Raw genomic sequence first — 26167 nt, 5'->3', positions numbered from 1 at the left:
CCATCAGGCAGCTGAAATGCGCTCCAGGCTGCTGAGCCTCTGCTTCGGGGGAGAAGGGACAGGGCCCCAAGCTCCAGGCTCTAAAGTTGTGAGAGAGGGTCCTCTGCTCAAGAGCCCTCTTCAGCCCCCGGAAACCTGCTGCTTTCCCATCTCCATCATAACTTGAGAATGAGGTGAAGTCATCTACTTCAGAAACTCATTCTATAAGATAATTAGGAAATATGAATAAAGATTTCCCCTCTCAGGTGCAAAGGAAGGGCTGAGTAATTCACACACCTCCGTGCTTCTCTCTGAATTTGTTCTCTTCTATTCTCTCGCCTGTCTTTCGTTCCTCTTCCTTTGGCACAGACCGTCATGCTATTGAAGTAAATGTATATGACTCTGTACGCATATGTATTTTAATTCACTTAACCAGTACTGTGCACACAACTTATTCTGCTTCTTCACCCACAGCATGTTTTTAGGATCCTGCTAGAAGCTCTGTGTAACAATATCTCTTTCTTCTAAATGCTGCATAACTCCACAGGCAATACATTTTGCTTTTCCATTCCCCAGTGATACTCATCCAAGTTACTTCCAACTTCTGTCATTACATTCATCACGGTGAGGAAAACCTCATACTTGTTTCTTTATGGGCTTGGGTAAGAAATGCCATGTGAAATTGCTGGGCCATAAGATACGTGTACATTAAATTTGACTTGATCTTGCCAGGGAATCTGCAGGAAAGCTAGATCCATGCATACTCCCACCAGTAATAGATCCGGTTCTTATCCCTACATCCTCCCAAGGCTTGATGTTAACCACCTTCTAATCCTTCTGGTCTAACAGTTGTAAAGGGATAGTCTGTTGTTTTAGTTTGTGCTTCTCCCATTAATCATGAATTGCAGCATTTCTGTATATGCTTTTTGCCTTTGGGATTTTCCCTCCTCATCCTCTCCTCCCCACCTCTTCCTCCTACTCCTCTTCTTCTTCCTCCTCCTCCTTCATCTTCTTCTTTGTTAACTGCCAGTTACCACTCTTCAAATATTTTCTTAATCCTGTTCCTGAATTTTATCATGATTTGCAAGAGTTTCTGGAATAGTCTAGAATTTAGATGTTGATCATCTGTGAGATTTTGACACTGTTGCTATCTTCTCAGTCTATCTGTTTTTTTGTTCATGGTATTGATAGTTCAACAGCAATTCTTAAAATTGATAGGAACAAATATATTTCTTTTTTATCTCACGGTTTATACTTTTATCAGTTTTTCACACGAAGTCTATCTACAATCGAAGGTCACAAGCTAGTCTCCTACATTTTATCTTATTGTGTGATTTTATATGTCATACTAGAGGCCCAATGCACGAAATTCGTGCAAGAGTAAGCCTTCCTTCTCACGGCTGCTGGCACTGGCTTCCCTTTGGCACCCGGGGACCTGGGCTTCCCTTGAAGCCCTGCTTTGTCCAGAAGGATGTCAGGTCTAATTAGCATATTACACTTTTATTATTATAGGTTTAGGTTGTTACATCATATTGTTGAATGTAGTAATGGGAGATGTTGTAGGATTTTCTCCCAGTTTTCCCAGTACTATCCACCTAACAAACCCTCCCTTTCTTATTGATTGCCACTTGATCATATTATTACATTCCCATATGTACGGAGGTCTGTCTTTGAGCTGGCAGCAAAGACTTAGTTTAATGATTTCCATTGTATTTAAATTGTTTTTATTAAAGTATAGTTGGCGCACAATATTATATAGTTTCAGATGTACAATATAGTGATTCGACATTTATATACCATATGATGTGAACACTACACTAAGTCTAGTAACCATCTGTCACTGTGACAAGTTATTATGATTCTATTGACTATATTCCCTGTGCTGTGCACTGCATCTCCGTGACTTACTTATTTTATAACTGGAGGTTTGTATCTCTTATTCCTCTTCACCTTTTAATTCATCCCCAACCCACTCTCCTCATTGTAATATCATTTTTAATAAAAATGTAAACAACCTTGATGTGCAACAGCTGAGGACTGATTAAATCAGTCAGAATATGTCTGTATAAATAGACCATCATGCAGGGACTAAAACTGATTTAATAAAAGTCTGCATAATGCTACCTACAGTTCTGTCTTATTGCTGAGTGGAAATAAAAGATTTCTATAGTGAATCATCTTAAGTATGTAATACACCGTGTATATGCATGTATATAATTGGTAGAATAAACACTTAAATAGTATTGGTGGTTCTTGATGGACAGTAGGATTCTGATGACTCTTGAGCAAAGGAGGGGCCTAGTGAGAGAACATTAGGAGAACCTGGCTTACAAGTGGAGCCAGATTCTCAACTCCAAGTCCCACAATAGTCGACTGTCGTCAGTGATAAGGTAAGTAGGAAGCGCATACGGAAGATCGTAATGTCTCAAGCTTTAAGGTGCATATTATTACCTGGGGATCTTGTTAAACTGCAGATTCAGATTTAGTGGGTGAGATCCTGCATTACTAACAACTCCTGGGGATGCCCAGGCTTCTGGGCTGGGACCTCACTTTGGGTAGAAAGACCTACATAGCTGATTGAGCTCTGTGCCTGCTTACCTCACAGGAGAAGACACAGAGGAAAGGAGCCACGAGCCTTTACAAGTTACTTAGACAAGATGACAGAGTGGCCAGTTTAGTTTGTGTGTGTGTATGTTGTCTGGAGACTATTGTTTTGGAGGGGGCAGAGCATGGGGTTATGCATACAAGAATTGCAACATTATTTTTATCAATAGTAAACATGGATCAGTAGGCATCTTCCTGACTTCTTCCCCATTCCCTCCTCACAGTTGGGTTTAGCCACCCAATCCCCTCTCAGCAGTAAGTCCTGAGGTTGAGATAGGAGTGAGGGTAAGAGCCATCTGGCCTTAGGCACTCAGCTGGTCTCATTGCAGGGTAAGGTAAGGAGCATCTTAGGACACACATGGCCCCTGATGGTGAGTTAGATGCACCCCAGCGTCAAGTCGAGGTTCCAATTACCACTGGGAAAGTTAGTGGCCTAAATTCACCCCAGATGGTTAGAAAGCCCCTCCTGCTCACTGCCCACTGGCATTTGTCAGCCCTGCCTCTGGCCTGCTGCTTCTTTCCCTCCTTGACAACTTGTTTGAAATGAAGGCAACCACAATTTTATCTCTCGTACCAAATTGCTCGAAATTGCCAGTACAAGCAGATTCTTCTTCACAGGCCCAGCGATCTTAACTGTCATCATGGACAAAAGGAACATACACAAGAAAGAGAGCTCAAACAACAAATATCTGTTGGTGACTGTCAGTTCACTATGCAGTTTCTACAAAGCTCCCAACAACATGTCCACGTGCTCTTACTGGTGGGCATCTGGAGCCTGGTCATGAGCATAGACAAACCTGTGTTGTCATCACTATTTAGCCAACATTTGTCACACGTGTCAGGTACCAAATTAGGTACTTTCAAATTTGTTATATCAATTCATCCCTAAAACGACTCTGGAAACTAGATATTATAATGAAACTATCACAGTTCAGAGCGGTTAAGTAACTTGCCCATGCTAACACAGCTTGCAAAGGAGAAACCCTCAATAAGGGAAAGTAAGAAAAGAAGGTGACAAGCGGACTGTGAGGATACTTTAGATTTTGCCTCGAGTGGAGCTCTTGACACAGAGGGAAAGAGGAGCCCTGAGAGAGGATGTGTTCCTGCACTCCTACTCAACTAGCCCTCCAGTGAGGTCTGCTGGACTATGGGACATACTGTTGGTTTCCTCGGCCATGGAAGAAGTGACATAGCCCACCTCTACCTTGTTTACAGAACTCTGGTTTAGTTTAAGTGTCAATGTATATAGTCCCAGGGTATGATCACCATAATCTAAGCTAGTCAAGCAGAATCCTTCCTCTTTAAAGTGGTTGATTTAGTCGTGGGCATCTGACCAGACATGAGATGAAAAAGAAGATATATGTGGCCTTCTAGGAAAGCTTTCATCCCTGATAAGAAAAAAGTCCATAAAGAGAAAGTTCCTTCCCCATGACTAGCCCTCTTTCTCTGCTTCGGCTGATGTAATATGAAGATGTGATATTTTGCACGTAGGCACCCAGATTGCGACCATGAGGAAAAATATAGCCTAACACACTGAGAATGGCAGAGCTAAAGATGAAAAGAACCTAGGGTTCTTGATGATCTTATTGAACAACCAAACAGTTCTGGACCGTCCGTCACTTAAGGTGTGAGATAATAAATCGTCTTTATAACTTAGCCTAGTATTGGTCAGATATTCAGTTACAGGCAAATGCACCATATTGATACGAGGGGCTTCCACGTACTCCCCTTCTGGCAAATTTGACAACTGTGTGGTCTGTGGTCTGTGGAGAGCACAGTAGGAGCAGCACCTCCAGACCCAGTGGCTAGGCACCAGGACAGGCAGTGGTGGTGGCCAGAGCTGGTGATGTGCGCACACTCACTGCAGGTGCTTGTGTGTGTGGTGGCCGGGGCTGGTTGCAGACATACACATAGTGGGGGAGGTAGGGATGAAGGCCAGCATCAAGGGCTGATGCCCACTGTGAGCATACTGGCTACAGGCCCTCACCTAGGCACATGCATGGCAGAATGCAGGTACAGAGCCACAGGGGATAGTTTTAGGAGAGCCCGCAGTGCAGGCAGTGACAGAAGCAGTCCTGATCTGGGCCCACAAGCAGCCACAGGGGCCCTGGTTGCCAGTGTGCACTCCATGGCTATGGGTCTCTCCACTGGCAGTGGAGGCCAGTGATGGAAGTCAGACAAGAGGTATGCCGAGGTGCACAGCTGGAGGGCTAGCCCTGCATGTGCACATAGCAGTGGGGTCAGCTGCAGGAGTCTGGCCGAAGTCAGGTACTTTCATAGCTACAGAGGCAGGACTGTCTGCAGTGTGGACCCTGGGCTCCAGGGAAGGGAGAGGAGGAAGCAGAGAGAGACCAGGGTCTGGCATCTGTGAATGAGAAAACCTTAATGGGAGATCTGCAGGGGTCTATGGTAGCTGTGCAGGCCGCTGCTTTTTCAGCAATGAAGGCTGCTGGGGTCCTCCCCAGAGCTGGCCACTGGGAACCACAATGTGGCTGATGCTCTTCTTTGTCATCTCTATGTATCTCAGCTTCGTGCCTCCGGGTAGGGTGAAACTAAAGTGGGTCCTCATACAGTGTCTTGAAGGGCAGGGGAAGCTGGTCATGCTCTGCCTCCAACCCCCAACCCTGCCCTCCCTCTTGTTCCCAAAAGAGGGGAACTCTTTTGAGGTGGGAAGTTCATTCTTGTCACTCTCAGCCTGACGCATGGGGTGATGAAAACAAAATGAAGCAGTTCTTTTCCTTTCTGTGCAGTTATCCCAGGTGGTTTGTTCCCCCGCATTGCTGAACTTTCCTACAGACTCCAGAGCTCTCCCAGAGCAGTTTTTGTTCTTTGTTGGGGGAACGGAGGCTGGGTCTCCCGTTCCCCCATTTTGCTCAGAAATGCCTTTAAGTGAGTGTGCCCTGCATCCCATTGGAGCTGAGAGGCCCTGTGATGTAGTGGGAAAGATTGCAGCCTCCACTCGACTCCCTGGGTTTGAATCCAGACAGATGTGTGACCTTGGGGACACGATTCAGCATCCTAGTTCAGCTTTCCTCAGGAGCAGACCCTAAAGTAATCATTTGAAGGCAAGTACAATAGTTTACTTACAGAGGATTCTGGGAAATTTGCATAGGGGAGTGGGAAAGTGAGACAGGGAAGGGAAGGAGGCCAATAAGTGCATGTCACTCAGCATGTTACTGTGGTGGACAGCTGGAGTGTAAGCCACCCAGGGAGATCTGGGGAGGCAAGAACAACATGTGCCTCGAGTTACCACACTCAAGGGGTGAGGGAGCCAGGGGAGTTATATATCAACTCCCGTCAGTCATCCATTGAGGGCTGCTTTCAGGGGTGGAGAAAGTGCTAGGTACAGTGATGGCAGCGGCAGTTGGAACTTGGGCTGGCATGAGCTGGAGGGATCCAGGGAGGACCCCAAGGTGTCTGCCACTTTTAGTTTTTTCATCTTTAAAATGGAACAATGATAGTCTCTTCCACACAGGATTATTGCGAGGCTGTGTAAGTTAAGAAAGTAAAGTGTTTAGATTAAATTTTGACACAGAGTAAGCACTGTTGACTTGTTAGTTATTATCATTTGAAGTTCCTTGACTTTCCTCTTCTTTTTACCATGACCCTCAACAATGTTTAATGAAGTTGTTTAAACTCATGAATATTTAAAATTTTTTTATTGATTTCAGAAAGGAAGAAAGGAGGAGAGAAATAGAAATATCAATGATGAGAGAGAATCATTGATCGGCTGCCTCCTGCATACTCCCTCCTGGGAATCAAGCTTGCAACTGGAGCATGTGCCCTGACTTGGAATCAAACCATGACCTCCTCGTTCATAGGTTTTCACACAACCACTGAGCCATGCCACTTGGGCTAAACTCATGAGTATTTTGAGAAAAGGGGGGGGGGGGGGGTTGTGGAGCAAGAAGGAGAAGCTCCCATCTATCCCTGGTTCATGCCAGATAGACAGTCACCGGAAGAGGGCACCAGCACTATCACCCTCAGCTGGTGGTTTGCACACAATCTGAGGGCTTTGGGCTCCCATAGGGCATGAATTTGGGAATACGAACCTACCTCTTTATATCTCAAAGGCCTTGGAAGCCACAGCTGCCACCTGGGTTAAGTACTAGATTGTATGCTTCCTGAAGGCAGAAACTTGGTGCATATTGCTGGAGTTTCCCTGCTTCTCTTTTAGCTTACGGTAGACTCTCAATAATTCATTGTTGACTAGAAGAGCATTAAAACAGAAAATGCTTGTTTTTAACTAAAATATTGGGTGATTTATACCATTTCCATATACGGCCCCTCAGCTAGTTGTCCTCTGGTCCCTGCCTCTCAGCACCCAGGACCCAGGAAGTAACCTGCACCTGAACCCTGCTGATGTTGGCAGCTTGGGTGAGTGCCTCCTCTCAGTGGTGTCTTGCAGAATACAAAGGACAAGCTGTATGTAATGATACCAATACATTATTTTAAATGGACCCACACTTCTTCCTGAAAGGAATACAAAAACTCTGTTGGAACTGAAAACATTTTATATTTATGTATTGCCAGTTATTGAGGAAATGCAAAGTGATCTCATTCTCTAGTCCACAGGGCAGCCCTGAGGGAAGAAGTTGGCAAGAATTCTTATTCTCCTTGGACAGGTAATAGAATGAAGGCCAGGTAACATTTGCCAGAACCACTAAGGGTGTGAGCTAGAGAGTTAGGACAATGGCAAGGGAATGGAAAACTCAAGAGAGAAAGTATGAGGACTTCAGTCTTATACTATGGAGCAAGGGGTGCCATAAACACACGGCCTCCGTGCCCACTGCATCATTGTAGGAACAAGCAAAAACCTGGAACTAGCCCAGTGTTTCTCAGTACAGGACCAGCTAGTTGTATTATGGTACAAACAATGAAATACTGCTCAGCTGTCAAAAAGGATCTGTATGTTCTGATATGGAACAATGCCCAAGACATTGAAATGAAAAAATGCAAGTTGCACCGAAACTGTTTTTGGCTCAGTGGATAGAGCGTTGGCCTGCGAACTGAAAGGTCCCAAGTTGGATCCTGGTCCAGGGCATGTACCTTGGTTGTGGGCACATCCCCAGTAAGGGGTGTGCAAGAGGCAGCTGATCGATGATTCTCTCTCATCGATGTTTCTAACTCTCTACCCCTCTCTCTTCCTCTCTGTAAAAAATCAATAAAATATATTTAAAAAAAGAAAAGAAAAGAAAAAATGCAAGTTGCAAAAGAATATATAATCTTTAACTATTATAAAATAGATGTATAACATTAAGGAAAAGGGCCAAAAGAGTGTGTACCAAATTATGTATGAGATATATGTTCTTGTGTGTTAGTATTTTCAAGGATGACCTAGAAGAATGTGTAGCCATGGTTATCAGTAAAGGTTGGATTACAGTTACTTTTATTTTTTTAATCATATATTTGTTAAATGTTGACATTTTTTGCAATGTTGTACGAAATGTAATAAGGTTAAAATTTTCTAAACTCCAGGGGGGGAAATGGAAAGCCTTAATGTCCCCAGGGAAGTATTAAAATAGAAAATAGAACTATTAAAATATACTCACATTGTGTTCTTGCATTTAAAAGAACACTAGGAGTGCTTTCCTTGACGTGAAGAATTTGGAAAAATTCCACTAGAGTTTCTATTTAGTTCCCACTGTGCAGTGAAATTTGGACAGAGTCTCTATTTTGTAAACATATGGTCCTGTGTCTGCAAAGCCAAAATACAGAATGAAATATTTTTGCTTTTTCCTTGATGTTTTTAAACATGAAATGGTCCTGACAGCTAAGCACACTGGGTAATAAACTTTATTAGAAGGGAAAACACCCCACCCAGCAAGAGATTCAAAATGTCAACAACTCAACATTTTTATTAGCTATTGGACAATAGATTTAAACTGTCTTATGTCATTAAACTTGAACTTTAGAAACTCTGATTATTGTGTTTCAGAACAAAGTGAATGAATGTACTTCACTGAACTGTACACTTAACAATGATTAGAATGGTGAATTTTATTCTATGCACTTCTTACTATAATAAAAATGTGAAATAATCACACCCCCAAACAAAACTCAGACACCCAAATCTGAGATGTTGTATAATGTAAACAAAGAAGAGGGTGGGGTCAAGCACTGTTGAACTCAAGTTTCAAATCTTGAAATCTGGCCGCACTGGGCCTTGGACAGCTTGCATTCCTTCCTTCTGTCCTTCTCCACATACCTGAGTGGCTGTCCTATGCTGGGCACAGGAAAGATACTGGGATTCAACAACCAACAGGATGGGAGGCTATCTGTCATAGTGGCAGGACCACAAGCACCTGAAAATAGGGAATAAGAAGTCATGGGCCACCCATGTTTCATGAGAGGTTGGGGATGCATTACCAAGGGCAGACCTTGTTGGTGGGAATTAAAATATCTCAGCTTTAACCCATGGGAGACAGGTACATGGAACAATATCTGAACTCAGACGAACAGGATCTAGCCATGACTTCCTGACCTTCCAGCTTCACAACATCTTGTAAGGGAGCAAGAACAAGAGAGGGAAGGTTGAGTGTCCTTGTCTTCCCTTACCAATGAGGATGGGTTCGATATTAGTTTAGAATGAAGACAGAAAGGTCACAGAGAATCTTCTGGTAAATCCACAGGGGAGGGCATTGGGTGATTAGGGTAAGAAAGAAGCAAGCATGCGGGAGTTACTGTGTGTCAGGCACTGTGCTGAGTGTGCTCAGTATCTCCAGGAATCCTCACAACCATCCTTTGAGGCAGTTGGGATGATATTGATTGACAATGACCATGGCTGTCAGGTACTGTTCTGATATTAGATGGAGCTGTTGTTTAGCTAATAGGAAGTTACTTAGAGGTAGCACTCAAAATACAGAACAGAGGTATTCTTTATCGGTGGTAGAGAGTTGTGACTTTTTAAATCAATATTTTTATTTAACCTATGATTGGATAATTCATCTGTTCAACTCCTACTTATCCTCAGATCACTTCTTCCAGGAAGTTTTCTCAAATTACTTTCCTTCCACCAGCCCAGCCTCTGGTTGGCTGCTCTCCTCTTTGCACCTCTCAGAGAACTGGAACTTGCTCATCATAGCACTCATCATATTGAATTCTAATTGCCTGTTTGCCTCTGTACTATCCCTGTGAACTGTAAGTTCTGTGAGATCAAGGACTAAACCTTTATAGCCTCAGCATCTAACACAGAACCTAGTAGGAACTCAGTGAATGTTTATGAAATAAAATGTATTTATCTGTATGGAGAGAAATTGGCATCAATACCAAGATGGAGCTTTTTCCAATAATGGAAATCCTGACTTCTTCTGGGAAAAGTGGGGGTAATGAGAAGCTGTGCCTGCTCTCAGGTCCTCCAGACAAACCCTTATAAGCCACAAGTTAGAATAACATGTAGAACTTTCATTCATTCATTCATTCATTCATTCATTCATTCATTCATTCTCTCTAGGCATTTATTAAGCATCTCTTGTGTCTAGGCAATAAGGATTCTAGGGTTAATAGATAGTCAAACTTCTTGCCCTCATGGAGCTTGTCTTCTAACGGGAGTGGGAAGGTATAGGACAAGAAAGGGTGGGTAGGGAGGAAAGACAGAGAGCAATACATTCCCTTATTGGTAACTTATACTACAGTGCAACAACATAACTTGAATGACTTTTATTTGCTCCAGCTATTTCTCAGAATGGTATAATGGCTAACTTGTCAGGCAGTGGATTGGAAGCAAGTACTTAATCAATGACTTACTTGTTAAATGACTTTTGGGCAAGCTGCTTTCCCTCTCTAAGCCTCAGTTTTCTCATGGGGCTATAATAGTAATAGTACCTACTTCCCATTACCTACATGTCTGGGCTGAGAGGAGGACTAGGATAGGTTAACAATGAGTAGTCTTCACCATTGAAGTGGTTCAGAAGAGGGTTCCACATTCTCTGGGTATCAATTCATATATACTATACTATACTATACTATACTATACTATACTATACTAATATGAAAGCATTGTTTTATAATCCTTACTCTCACTGACTCCTGCTGTTTTGCTGGGGGTTAAATGGCTTAGTTTAGTCCCCTGGTTGTATAATATTTGCATATATCTTTGAGTCCAGGCTCAGTTCCCAGAGGCCCCTGCAGCTGATAAGTGCTGCCCACAAGCTCTAAGCAGGAACACAGAGCATGAAGGACTATGCTTGAGTTCTGGCCATTCAAGTTATAGCCCAAATGACTCTATCATGGGAGTCCTGGAGCTAATTTCCCCTTATTATTGAACTTGAAACAGCTATATAAGTAAAACAGATTTTAATCAACTGCATTATAAACAAAAGGCACAGATGTCAGAGCAAGATTGACTGACAACAGCAAGATCCCCTAGGTACTTCTGGACACCCTTGGGGGTGGGTGCTAAAGACATGGCCCCTGCTTTGTTTGCTCTTGCATTTATAAATTCCAGGAACTCCTTTCCTTGAAGTATATAGCTGCCATCAACAGGATATGGGTGTATGCTCTTTGAAGCCACAGAGGAAAAAACTCCCAATTAGGGTCTGAATAGGTCAAGGGGTACACTTGTCTGTCCAAAGGGTATGCAGCAGCTCCTCAAAAAGAGGAAAGAAAAGAGATCAGTGCTTAAATGAACTAGGGGAACAGAAGCATTGTGGAGTCCAAAAAAAATGGAATAACAGAGGGGCAATAGAGAGAATGATGAGGGAAGTTTAATAAATCTTTTACCAGGGGATTCCAGATTCACCTCACTGCTCTTTACACTTCTTTCATACAAAGCACACACACCCATCACACACACGCATACATGCCTATGACTCAAATCTCACATAACTTCCATAACACATCATGATTTGGTGTGAACCTAACAGCATGGCCACTGTTTGGTCCAGAGAAACAAAGTCAGTAACATTCCAGAATCTTGACCCTAATCTTTAACCAGAGTGGAATGGCCTGAAATGAGCCAATGAGAGTTCTTCCACAGGAGTTAAGAAGTAGAACTAAGAAAGTGGGTTATTTGCAGGCTGAGTACTTGAGGGTTTAAGTCAGATATCTCAAAGTCAAGAAGGTGGAAGAGAGGTGGACCTTGGTAGAAATGAGTCTGGATGAAAAGAACTGAATGGAGTGCTAGGATTTGGATAAATTGGATCCTCTGGGCTATTAAAAAATGGAGGGGTTAATAAAATCAAATGTTCCAAAGGGCTTGTTTCCTGTAATTCATGTGTATATTGGAGAAAGGATGGTACACACAATGGAGCAGCAGTTCTCCAAGTGTGGCCCAGTGCCCCAGGGAGCTGGGCGCTAAGACTACAGTGTCAGGGGATCTACAGAGTCAAAGCTATTTTCATCATAATACTGAAGTATTATTTGCCTTTTTCACTCTCATTTTTCTGTGAGCAGACAGTTGGGTTTTCTGGAGGCTACATGACAGATGGTAAAACAGCAGAGATTTGCAAAATTCTAGAGCAATGTGACTCTTCTCATTACATTTTCTAATTTTTGAAAATACTTATTTTTATAAAATTGTATTTATATTAACATGCAGTATGTTTATTTGTTACCTAAATAGATTAATAAGTATTTTAAATTTTTCTTTTTAAATGTATAAAATAGCCAATACTCATAGTCAAATCAACACATATCAACAATAGCTCTTTGATGTCGCCAATTCTTTTTTATTTATTTATTTTTTAAAAAAAATACATTTTATTGCTCTTTTACAGAGAGGAAGGGAGAGAGAGATAGAGAGTTAGAAACATCGATGAGAGAGAGAGTCATCGATCAGCTGCCTCTTGCACGCCCCCTACCGGGGACGTGCCCGCAACCCAGGTACATGCCCTTGACCGGAATTGAACCCAGGACCCTTCAGTCCGCAGGCCGACACTCTATACTAGGGGTGTCGAACTCAATCAGAGAAGGGGCCAAAATCTAAAATCCAGCCTAAATCGTGGGCCGAATGGTTTACTGAACAGTCATAAACTGACAATGTCATAAACTGACAGCGGAGTGCAGTGATGACAGCGCGGTGCGGGCCACATTGCAAGGCCTGGAGGGCTGGATTTGGCCTGCGGGCCTTGTGTTTGACACATGTGCTATACACTGAGCCAAACTGGTTTCGGCTGATGTCGCCAATTATTTTTAAGAGTGTGAGGGGGTCCTGAGACCAAAAGTTTGAAAACCCCCGCATTAGAGGATTTAGCCATGCTTTTCTCCAGCATTATAAACCATGTATAATAAGCCCAGATACTTGTCTTTAATTCCCACCAGCCAGAAATGGTGAGGAAGGACACTTATAAGGGAACTACAAAAGACCATAGAGAAAGGCCCTATATCAGAGGCTGTGGTGCACGCTCAGATCACATCCCCTTCACTCAGGTAAGAGAGTGTCTCAGACCATAAAAGATGGTCTGGAGAGACGCACTGCTGAATGTGAAAGCTGAGGGCAAGTCTGTCTCCTACAGGCCCTGGGACTCGCCTTTCCTGGGATATGTCAGCAAATACCAGGCCCTGCACAGCAGGCTGCTAATTTAATAGCCTCTGCCATCACTGGTAATCAGACCTGAGCCCATTCAGTATTTAAAAAAAAAAAAATCTATATAAAAGCCTATGCCACCATAATCACAGAATGACTGGAATGATGATAGTGATGAGGCACTCCCACAGTGGGAGCTCTGCTAAGCCAGGATCCAGGCTCATGGCTGGTTAGTGCAGCAGCAGTGGCAGGAGTCTCTCTTGCCTCCATGGCAACACTAAGGAGCAAGCAGGCGGGCAGTAAGGAGCGAGGGGTCACGGATTGAGAGAGATACCTGACTTCCAGTTTAGGCCCGATCTAAACTGGCAGTTGGATATCCCTGAGGGGTCCCAGATAATAAGAGCCTGGCTAGCATGGCTCAGTGATTGAATGTTGACCTATGAACCAGAAGGTCACTGTTCAGTTCAGGGCAGATGCCTAAGTTGTGGGCTTGATCTTCATTAGGGGAGGTATAAGAGGCAGCAGATCAATGATTCTCATCATTGATGTTTCTTTCTCTCTCCCTCTTCCTTTCTCTATGAAATCAATAAAAATAGATTTAAAATTAATAGTAAGAGCTCTGGTGTACCTTGCACATTTGCTGAGGTGGTCTTTCACCCTGGGCGAGAACAACTCGGTTGACTCCTAGGTCAAGTAGAAGCCAGTTGGCAAACAGTACCGGGACAGGCTGGGCCCCCAACTAATATCTAAGGCCCTGGTCCAGTGCCAACTGGATGGCTCTGTTCTTTGCAAAAAGGGATGGGATCCCAGTCCAGTGAAGGGCCTCTGCTTCTAGCTAAATGGGTCAGAGACTTCCAGACTTTTTGGTCCCCTGACTCTGGCCTTTCCAATGTGAGCCTCTATTGGAAAAATAAAACAAGTGTTTAATCAAGATCTCAGAAAACCCCTCAAGAGAAATACAAGGTATCAACAGTGTAGATTTTATTAGGCTTTTATATTTCTCATAGTGGTATTAAAATATTCACTTTGACGGTTCAGTAAAGCAAAATGAAGGTATTTTTTAGGCATCCTGCCAATCCAGGAAATGATCAAGGAGCTGGGAAATGGACTTGGGACTAGTCATTCTGTTAATGAAGTAATTGATTGCTGTTTTTATATTTCACCTTCTCTAAAGAATGTTAGTTAGCTTATAAAAATACACAACAAAATAATGGAAATGGAGGAAGTTACAGAGATTACTTTTCAAATACCCCGGTTTCTCGGATTTAATGAAAATAAAGGAAGAGGAAAGTTGGGGAGTTTCCAATGTAGGAAGGCATTTAGCTCCAACAATAATCACCCACATTTCATGAACTTGGATCTGAAAACTTGTTAAAATGGAAAGGAAGGTAACCTACAATAAGTGAACATATTTACACATATGACTGTTTAGATTACTCTAGAGCAGTGTTTCCCAACCTTCTCTCATGATGAGAATCACCTGGTGGAGTTGTTAAAACACAGATTCCTGAATCCCAACTAAGAAGTGCTAAACTAGAATTTTTGGGAACATATAGGTAAAATTGTATACTTAACTAGTGCTCTAAGACAGATTTTATATACAGAGCACTAAGTTAGGTATGCAATTTTACCTATATGTTCTCAAAAATTCTAGTTTAGCACTTCTTAGTTGGGATTCAGGAATCTGTGTTTTAACAACTCCACCAGGTGATTCTCATCATGAGAGAAGTTTGGGAAACACTGTTCTAGAGTATTAATAGTTTAGTGTTGTAAAAAACATTTGTAGACTTTAAATCTTAATTTTAAAATTTAAAAAAGGACTTAAATAAACAGATGAGGCCATTAAGCTAAGGGGTCGATATCATTAGATAACAAAAGAAAACTTGGAGGAACGTCAGTGTACAAACTGTTTGTAAACTCAAGGCAAGTTTCACCTTGCACCTTCTAGCATACAATACAAGGAAAAGAACACGATAAGCCAAATGTTTCTTGAGGAACATTAGATAAAAACAGACCATCTTCAAGGCAAGGAGACAGATGGGTTTAGCTGTTTAACGTGATGAGGTTTTTGTCTGAATTATCTGAATGTTCTTTATTCCTGATTGAATGGAGGTGACTTTAATAATTTTATAATCTTAGTAAACTATGAAACTAATTATTCAGCCAACTGGTGGTCATCAGATTTGGGCATATACGTCTCCTCTCTTTTTCTCCTTGGTAGTATTGCTAACACCAATCCTCTACATATAAATGGAATCTGGTGAAAAGAAAAGCCCCTGAGAAATGAAAATAAACTATTTAAGTGATAGGTATTTGTAGAACTAATATTGAGAGTTTTAGAGCCAGGGAGGTTTGAGTTAAAGCTCTAGCTTTGACTTGTTAGTAAAGTTGGGTACTTTTACTTAACTTCTCTGAGTTTTTGCTTCCTCATCTGCAAAGTGGTGACTGTAATACTATCTATCACATAAGGCTGCTTTAAGAATTAAATAAAATCATGCATGTAAAACACGTAACAGGGTGCCTTGTGTATAATTACCAACAGACTATAATCCAAAGAACTTCTGCTACCCAGACTCTTTCAATCCTCCATATACTAGTAACCCTGTTGAATAAAAGGACATTTATTATTATCTTATTCTTAGGACTGAGATAGAGATGTGATTTGCCTAATATGAATAGAACCATTTGGTGAAAAGAAGGATTACCTATATGACCTAAATAAGTGAGCTACTTTGGAGTCCCTGATTCTTCAATTAGAGATTTCTTTCCTTGTATTAATCTCTCTCTGCGTTTTTTCTTTTTTAATCTGAATAGTAACCCATCAGTGGTCGCACTTTAAGAGTTTATGGTTTAGCCCTGACCAGTTTTGCTCAGTGGGTAGAGCATCAGACTGTGGACTGAGGGGTCCCAGGTTTGATTCAAGTCGGGGGCACATACCTTGGTTGTGAGCACATCACCGGTGGGGCTTGTGCAGAAGGCGGCTAAATGTTTCTCGCACATCAATATTTCTAGTTCTCTACCCTCTTCCTTCCTCTCTGTAAAAAATATATTTTTTTAAATATATATTTTAAAATGAGTTTATGGTTTAATTGGGGTTGGGATATATACAATGCTCACACAGTTTTGCTTTCATTGTATTTATTTTTTATAGTTAACTTCTATTAATGATGAGGATATATTGGTTGTCCCTTTAGTGTGATATACAATTTCTTTTTCAATAAATACTCTTGAGTTTTATTTATTTATTTATTTATTTATTTATTTATTAAATATATTTTATTGATTTTTTTTACAGAGAGGAAGGGAGAGAGATAGAGAGCTAGAAACGTCGATGAGAGAGAAACATCGACCAGCTGCCTCTTGCACACCCCCTACTGGGGATGTGCCCGCAACCAACATACATGCCCTTGACGGGAATCGAACCTGGGACTTTTCAGTCCGCAGACCGACGCTCTACCGCTGAGCCAAACCGGTTTCGGCAATACTCTTGAGTTTTAGAGTTGGCTGACTTAAAGAAGAACATTAAGTTTACAAAATGCAGTTGGTGAATGGACACGGCAAATATGGTGGCCATGCCTAGGTATCAGCAGACTGGGAACTGCTGAGGCTAAAGACATACTCTCAGACTCATCTTGTGAAGACTTTTCTATCATAGCCTCTGCTTCTTAAGTTTCCAGTGTCTTTTCTCATCATTTCTTGTACTGTAATCACATAGAAGTTCTTGTTCTTTCTCCTTTTGAAGATTTTTTTAGATTCGTATGCATTAGTTCTACTCACTGAAATACTCTTCTCTTCCTCAACCCTTTGACAAGTGAATTCCTTCAAGTCCTCCCTGTAAAACCTCCCCAGACACCACTGGTGACAGCTGCCCTGGGCCATTCTTATGCATTAACCAGAGTGGATCCCTCATCTACCAGTCAGAGAACAGCCCACAAGGCTATGTCCCTATCTAGGGATGCTGTTCTGTGTGTGCTTATATGCATATAAGGTATAGTCTCATTTCTTAAGCACAGGGTTTTATAAGTATTTACATCAAGCAGTACTTGTGTGATTTAAGTCTTCTGTATCTTCCAATTTGTGTACCCTTCATCTACTAGGGTAAAAATCGACAATTATTATGATAAATTTATAAGTGTCCCCTTATCATTTTACATGTTTGATTTCTATGTTTTCATGGTATATTATTCAGTACCTGTAAGTTTGCAATTGTGGCATCATTTTGGTTGCTTTGACCATTCAATTATGTGTATCCAGCAGGTAGCTGGATATAGAATACAGAGCAGAATTTCATAAAAAGTAGCCCTACCCTAAAAGGGGTTCAGAGAGCTTGTGTACACAAAAGAAAGGCCCATCTGCTGGGGACAAGGCTCTGTTCCTTTAGAAGACCTAGGCTAGAACCCAGGGCCACCCAGTTTTCTAAGGGCCTATGGAAATGAAGAAATATTAAGAAAAAAGTTTTGGGCTCCCAATATATAAATCAAAACTATAAAATCAAAGTTAATAAGTATTATCTTTAATAACAATTAATTTTAATATTTATAAAATTTTATAACAGATAAAAAACCATTCTCTAGAGCAGATTTTCTTACCTTAACAGAATTCCCAAGGATTAACAATAATTTGGCAAAACATTTTAGTTGATTATAAATTAAGTGACTTTAAAATAATAAATAATTTGATAAGCAATTTAAAATCTTTACTACAAAAACATTTTACTTAATGTGCATTTTAATATCTTTGGTGTGAATGGAGGTGGGATACATGGGACTACGAGTCTTAAAATGGCCCAGGTTACGGAGATTTTAAAGATATCCTAAAAAAGATGGCATTTAAGTGGGGCCCTAAAGAATGGGTACGTTTTTTACCAACGTAGTTAAAGAGGCAGAAGGCATTTTACACAGAAATAATAGCAACAGTGCAGAGGCCAAAGTGCACAGTAAGATCTGGAGGATGGAGAGGAATTGGGTTGGAGAGAGGGGATGGGGGCTGGAACCCTCAGACCCTGGGAAGGCCTTGAATGCCTTGGCTGGAGGTTGAAAATTCACTTTCTGAAATATGAGCAACCAAGGACAGCCCCCAGAGCTTGGAAATGCCTCTCAGGGTCATTGCTCCCTGAAACATGCTCTAAGGTTTCTCTTCCCGAGGTGAATTAGTTTTCATTTAGGTCCGGGCCATCTGGCTTCTGACAAGGCTTACAGTAGTGAGAAATAAAGAGGCCAAGAGGCCACAATGTGCAGGGGATGCCCCCCTAACTCCTGTACATCCAACCATTAACACAATTAATCCCCTGGCTTTTTCAAAGCCGGGGCCTCCCACCTCTCCTGCCCCTTGGAATTAAATCCCTGCCAGTTAAAGGCCAGAGAGAACAGGTGTGTTTCACACTTGGTTTCACTTTCCTGCAAGGTGCCAGATGGGCAGCCCCCAAAACCACAGGCTTCTTTGTTCATTTAACAGCATCAGTTGGTAGCCAGACAGTCTCTTGGCTTGTTGGCAGCCTCAGGTATTACCAGGAAGGACAGGGAGCCTTACTGTTCTTGTTAATTCCTCTACTTCAAGGCTTGGCATATTGAGAGAAGTCCTACCTGGGAAGGTGGTATCCTGAGGGCATTGCTCTGTCCTAGGATTCCCTTCCTCCCTCCCTCCCTCCCTCCTTCCTTCCTTTCCTCCCTCCCTTCCTTCCTCCCTTCCTCCCTCCTTCCTTTTTTCTTCCTTCTTTCCTTCCTTCCTTCCTTCCTTCCTTCCTTCCTTCCTTCCTTCCTTCCTTCCTTCCTTCCTTCCTTCATTTTTTTCCTTCTTTCCGTTAAGTCATCAGTGAGTAAATCAACACCATTCACTGAGCTAGGAGAAGGCCAGCCACTCTACAACTACATGGGAGACTCAATGTGAATAAAAATAATTCTGCTTCTTAAGAAATTAATTTAGCCTTAGTTAGTTTGGCTTAGTGGATAAAGTGTTGGCCTGTGGACTCAGGGGTTCCAGGTTCGATACTGGTCAAGGGCATGTACCTTGGTTTAGTGAGGAGTGTGCAGGAGGCAGCTGGTCGATGTTTCTAACTCCCTATCCCTCTCCCTCCTCTCTGTAAAAAAAAAAATCAAATATATATATAAAGAAATTAGTGTAGGAGAAGAGATGCAAATGCAATGTAACATAATATAGGAAGCATAGCATACTATCTATCACATAATTTCAGTTTAGAAAGACACTTATTTTCAGTTTATTGATATATTGGTTTATATATAGATTATAAATTCACTAAAAGTACACCAAAGACCCACATTGGAGCTGTCTAGTCTGCAAGGATGAGTGGGAGCTGAGATCCAATCTGGCTCTGATCAACACTCGGCTGCATCAGCTCTGGAGAGAAGCCTTTTTGCAATTGTCTTTCTTAAAGGGGCACAGTTTTCTAACACTTATAAAGACACCGTATGTGCCAGCCACTGTACTGGGTGCTGATATGCCTTCGATTGTAAGATCAGGATGTGACCAATGTTTCCTGAAAACTTCTCTGGCCTTCGTTGACCTCTTCCCTTAAGCCAGCCAATCCCAGCTTCATTAACCTGTTTGGGCTTCATTGCTCATCTGGCAGGAAGGCAATGCCCCAAACAAAGAAGATGGCTGAAGTATGAGAAGGGAGGCTTTGTCAGGAATTACCCTTGGCAGATATCTGGGGAGATAGCACAACACCCATTAGTAAGAATGAATGAGGGGCATCTAAATAAGGTGTGCAGGACTGCTTGGGAAATGTAAAGGGGCCTGGCAAGCAAGATTCTCTAGGATGCTTTGAGGCTGTGAGTAGGAAAAAAAAAAAAAAAAAAAAAAAAAGGTAAAAGCAGTAAAGTATTGGAGAATAATAACAGTTCTCAACCCTCTCAGACCCTGTCCTAGAATACCGGAGACTGGGCAGCTTATAATCAGCAGACATTCATTTCTCACAGTTATGGAGGCTGAGCAGTCTAAGATCAAGGCACTGGCAGATTCCGTGTCTGGTGAGAGCCCACTTCATGCCATCTTCTCACCATATCATCACATGGTGGAGTGGTGAGGGAGCTCTCCTGAGCCTCTTATATAAGAGTTCATAAGTAGAAGTGTTTCATCTATGTTCATGGCTGGGGTGGGATTTGTGTGGGATTTTCCTATGCGTTGCCAGTCCTGTTCCCTCCAGTACCACAACCAAAGGCTCTGCACATGTGTCCAAATTCCATCTTGGGCTGGCCCGACTCTTGCAGGGAAACAATGGTGTAGCATTTACTGTGGAAACCAAATAAAACTTACAAGAGATCAATCCCCACGTACTCATTTACCCATTAACACATGTTTACAAAATACTTATTTTGAGTAAGGAAGCTATCCATGTAGTTAGCAAACATTTATTGAGTGTTTGCTAAGAGCTAGGGCTTATCTCAAGATGTACTAGCATTGCTCCTTCCTCTCAAGGGCCTTGCAGCCTACTATTCAAGGTAAGTTTATATGTAAAATAAATAAATAAATAAATAAAAAATAACACATAATAAGAAACATAATATTTGGTCTCTTACCACCCCACTATTTTCCTGGCACACAGCTCCTAGAACCCTTGGACTTTCCTATGTGATGTCTTTTTGTATGCTAATGAGATGACAGGGAGCTGGGGGTTCCCGGACAGCCTCAGGTTGGGGTCTGGTTGCCAGAGGAACCAACCACAGCATTAGAGAATTGGAACTTTCAGGCCCACTTCCTGACCTCTGGGGGAAAGGGAGGGGCTGGAGATTGAGTTTAGTCACCTTTGGCCAATGATTTAGTCAATCATGCCTATGTGTTGGAATCTCTGTAAAAACAAACAAACACAAAACCCTCCTAAACAATGGGATTCTGGGAGCTTCTGGGTTGGTAAACACCCTGAGGTACTGGGAGGTGCTGGGAGGATTGAAGAAAGGACATGGAGGATTGCACCTCCTACCTATACCTTGTCCTCTGTATCTCTCATAACTGATTGTGTCCTTCATAATAAACCAGTATCATCATATATACATTGTTTTTCCTGAGATCTGTGAGATTTGTGAGGCACTCTAGCAAATTATCAAACATGAGGAGGGGGCCATGGGAACCCCCAATTTATAGCCAGTCAGAGGCACTGGACTGGCAGCTGGCATCTAAAGTGAGCGTGGGCCGTTTTGTAAGAGTGAGACCTCCACCTGTGGGGTCTGTCTACGCTCTTGGGATAATTAGTGTCAGAATGGAGTGAAGTATAGGTCTCCCAGTTGGTGTCCACCAAGAATCAGAGGTGCTTGGTGTGTAAAAACCCACACACCTGCTGTCAGAGCGGTATGAGTAGGCATATGGAAAGGAAATAGTTGTTAAACATTAAAATAACAAATTGCTGCAAAATAGTTAAAAATTGAAAAAGCACAAGTGGATTAGACAAAGATGTGCTCAGTTTATAAAGAGAAATGAAATATCCTAGTTTTCACTGACCAGGGTTTCCCAACTCTCCTGCATGTCACGAGGGATGAGATTTCTAATAGTTTGTCACATATATACACTCAAATAGCACCCACATGGAGATACTCATACATCTTCCCTATACTGAGGGCTTCCACGTGAGAGTTCTATATCTGGAGGAAGTGAAAACAAAAACCTCTGGGCTATAACTTGTGAGCTTGCTGCCCCGGAGGGGACAGGAAAGCAGAAACGCAAGTAGAAGATGGCCCCGCAGGAGGAAGGAAAGTATCCCGTCTCCCTTGCATCTTGGGAGGCTTGGGACAGAAGGATGCTATGGAAGGCGTGTGGATTAAAAGTATAAGAAAAGCTTCAGCTTCCTTAAGAGCCTTCCCAGGGCCCAATCTAGTCCCCGGTAGGACTCTTCTTTTTGTCACACAACATCCAGGACAGTGACTAAATATACCTCTCCATATGTCTGGCTCCTCATACCGAATTCTGAGGCATTTGGAGGTAGAGGCTCAGTTTATTTTTCACTATTTTAACCTAGAACCTGACTGAGAACGTAGAAGGAGAGCAGAAGGAACTGAACAGATCCTTGTTGAGTGAATAAAAGGTAGGAAGGAATGGAGAGAGGGGAGGTGGGAGGGAGGGAAAGAGAAAGTTGGATCAAACACTTCTCTGTAGTCCTTCTGTCTCCCGTTCCAATGAGGTCAGAGGCATGAAGAAAGGAGGAGGATGAATGGATAAATAGATGACTGATAGATAGATAGATAGATAGATAGATAGATAGATAGAGCCCATTCCCTTGCTACTGTTTGAGATGCTCTCAACAGTAATTTAAGTCTCTCATTCTTCAATGAGAAGTAAAAAAATTTAAATGCAAATTCCTAAATGAAACATTCATATGTGACAGAGTATTAGGCCAAGTATAAAAGATGATAGGAGATTCTTGTTTTGAAAGGCGTGGGGCAATCTCTTTGGTGGAAGAGGATGCTTCAGAAGAGGCGAATGTTCTCTCAAAGACCCAGGCCCCCAGAGCCAACCTCTGCCACATGCACCCTCCTCTGTGAGCATAGATGCCAGCTGCCCGAGTGCGGCTGGTCGAGCTGTGCCACTCCGAGGAGCCCCACACCATGCCCACCTCCTCAGGCTGCTGCTCGAAGCAGATAATAAACCGTTCACAAGGCACTTTGAAGCAGCTGCTTAAAAAGACAGCGTTGGGTGACCCTGAGAAGGCTGCATAACCCCAGCATGGAGAAATCTTGAGATAAGCTTTTCATTGTACTGAGCACGGCTCAAGCACTTCCTACAATATTGTGTCTGAGCCCTGTAATTAAAGAGGGACGAGCAGGACTGGGAGAGGTTCCGGGTAGAACTGTGAGGATATTAAGGGTTGGAAACAATAAAGCTTACGGAAAACAAGGTTGAAAGAACCGGGATCATTTAGACTGAAGGACAGAAGGTCAAGAAGCAGAATAACAACAATCCTTAAACACACGTCCTGCTGTCAGGGAACAGGGCTCGTGTCTCCCTGATGAAATAAACTTTTGGGGTCTGGTTCCTCTCTCTGTATAGACTTGTTAGCAAACAAGACAGAATTCAGCAAAATGAAAGAGCTGAGTGGTCAGACTGCCGCTGTAGGCCTGACTGGCCTGGATCTTGGCCATGACCCCTATGGGGGGCCGTAGGGGCCCAAAGTGAGTATAAAACCTGGGGGGGAGGGGGAAGAAGGGGGCAGTATAGTTCTTTCTAGACAGTGTAAACTCTCAACAACATTCATGGAAACTTTAGTGTGAGCTCCCAAAATATTCCCCACCAGGTTTATTTATCCATTTAACAAAAGTTTATTATTATTTTTAATTGTGAAAGTAATACACATTCTTTAAGGAAGCCAGTTGCCTCCTAAATAAAAGCAAATTCATATTTTTACAGTTGCCAGTGGTGGGAGAACTACATGGCTGGGGAGACACATGAACATGTAAGGAGGTAGGGCCAGAAGGGCCTTGAGGATGGACAGGACAGTAGCATGAGGCTTTCCTAAGGCCTGGAGATCATCAGGAAACTTGATCTACAACACAATCCAGGTTCCCAAGGCAGAGTTGCCTAACCTGCAGTATGGGGACTCCTGCAGACATGCCCTCCTGCCTGGATCGCACTGCAGCACTGGGAGTAAGAAAGCCTGCAGACTCCCGTGATAACAGCCAGCCTCCATCCTATAGGGTGGCATCTCAGGATGGGAGTCAGCCATCCATCCCATCCCAAATCTCTTTCCCAATATTCCCACCATTTCCACCCTTAGAGAACCTGAAATCAGTTCCATTAAGGAAGCAGGTAAACATCAAGATTATTGAGCAATAGGAGCGGGGAGAACCTTCCCCAATCCACCCTACAGGAATTCATAATGATATATTTCTTTAAAGTATTTTTTTCTGTATTTACTTTGTTTTACATATTTAATCTGATGGAAACTAATTGAAATGTTATGTATATATGAAACTCATTTTTATAAAGATGCATGTTATAGGCATACTTACATTAAAAAGACTGGGGAAGAATTCAACCAAAATATGGTTACTTCTAGATGTGGAAGTATAAATTATTTTATTTTTGATGTTGCTATTTGTATGTTCCCTAATTAATATGTTTCACTTTCATAAGAAGAAATACACTATAACATAGTTATAACAAAAAATGTCCCATGCTATTAAGAACTCTCTGACCACACCCTTTCTAATGGCTGTTAGGTCAAGGTGTGGTTGACACTTCATTTAATTATTGTTTCCCACATTGCTGTTAAGTTGTCTCAAATAAAAGATGTATTCCCAATAAGATCATTTCCTTAAGATGGATCCCCAGGGAGAAGCTACCGGGTTAAATGATATAAGTATTGCTAAATCCCTGGCTAGTTTTTGATGGCCCACTCTTCCTGATCTGGTTCCCATCTTCCTGTCTTTAGCTCTCATATATTTTTTTTAATTCTTGCTCTCTTTTTTAATCTCCTGCTGGATTTCAGGCTCACATTCTTTCACTGTCCCTGCCTTCCTGTAGTATGGCACTATGATCATTCCTATCCCATTTCTCTCCTGTTTCCCTTGTGGATGCCTCAAGGCACCTGGTGTTATAGTATTCCCAAGGGCATGCTTCCTTCCAGCTCCTGCCAATGAGATGGCACTATTATTAGCTTCCAAACCTCCACTTCTGTCATCTTGAAACTGAGGACACAAGAAAGCAGTAACAAGCATGCTGAAGTGTGGGGACCATGACATCTGCCCCCGAGGGGTTGTCACAAACAATAAATGCTTACTCTGCTAACACCGTGAATAGCCTTAAAAAAATTAATAAGCCCGAGGTCATTTGCACACTTTTGATGCTATTTCTTTGATGCCTTGAATACAGCATATTGTTTTCCAAGCCAATCTGGAAAGGCAGCCATAAAAGATGGTGGGTTATTTTTAAGTTTCTCTATTGCATGTGATGTACAGACTAGTCACAGACTATTATAGACTTAAAGACTCTACTTCTTGCCTGACAACATCAGCCAAACTGTTTCAAACGTGAATGTGAACGTTAGGACCTTGAATCAAACAGATTCCCCACTCCTGAAAGTTCATGATCTAGAATTTTTAGAGTTGTGTTGTTGTTCATTTTATGTAATAACCTGCACGCTTTGAATTGCTCATCTACCTTTAGCAACCTGTACATGGCTTCATTACTTAGGCCACTATCAAAAACATTTTTCTGGCTGGGACCGGTTTGGCTCAGTGGATAGAGCGTCGGCCTGCGGACTGAAAGTCCCGGGTTCGATTCCGGTTGCGGGCACATCCCCAGTAGGAAGTGTGCAAGAGGCAGCTGATAGATGATTCTCTCTCATTGATGTTTCTAACTCTCTATCCCTCTCTCTCCCTCTCTGTGAAAAATCAATAAAAAGTATATATTTTTTAAAAAATGGGCTGAGGCCTTAAAAACAACAACAAAAAAAAACACATTTTTCTGGTTGAGATGAAGTTCACATAACATGTAGTTAAATATGTTAAAAATGAACAATTCAGTGGCAGTTAGTATATTCACAATAGTATGCAGCTACCACAACCATCTAGTTCCAAAATATTTTTTATCATCCCAAAAGGAACTCCGAACCCATTAAATAGTTATTATCCCCTCCCCTAAATTCCTGGCAACCACCAATCTGCTTTCTGTCTCTATGGAGATGCCTATTCTGGTTATTTATGTAAATGGAATCACACAGTATATGACCTTTTGTGTCATGCTTCTTTCAGTTAACAATGTTTCTGAGGCTCTTCCATGTTGTAGTATGTATCAGTACTTCATTCCCTCTTATGGCTGAATAATATTCCATTGTATGACATCCCACCATTTGTTTATCCATTGCATTCCATCGTATGTCTGTGCCCTTATTTATTATTTGGGGATGGTTATCCTTGATAGACGTTTGGGTTGTTTCTACCTTTTGGCTGCTGTGAATAATGCTGATAAGAAAAAGTATGCACATATATCTGAGTACCTCTTTTCTATTCTTCTGACTGTATATCCAGGAATGGAATTGTTGGATCATATGGTTATTCTCTATTTAACTTTCGAGGAACTGGTGAACTGTTTTTTCATAGCAACAAACAATTTTACATTCCTAGCAACAATGTACAAGGGTTCCCATTTCTTCACATTCTTAGTAACACATTTTAC

The sequence above is a fragment of the Pipistrellus hanaki genome (assembly GCF_964339955.1).
Source record: "Pipistrellus hanaki genome assembly, chromosome: 1".
Classification (NCBI taxonomy): Eukaryota; Metazoa; Chordata; class Mammalia; order Chiroptera; family Vespertilionidae; genus Pipistrellus; species Pipistrellus hanaki.
This window is presented reverse-complemented; position numbering follows the sequence as displayed.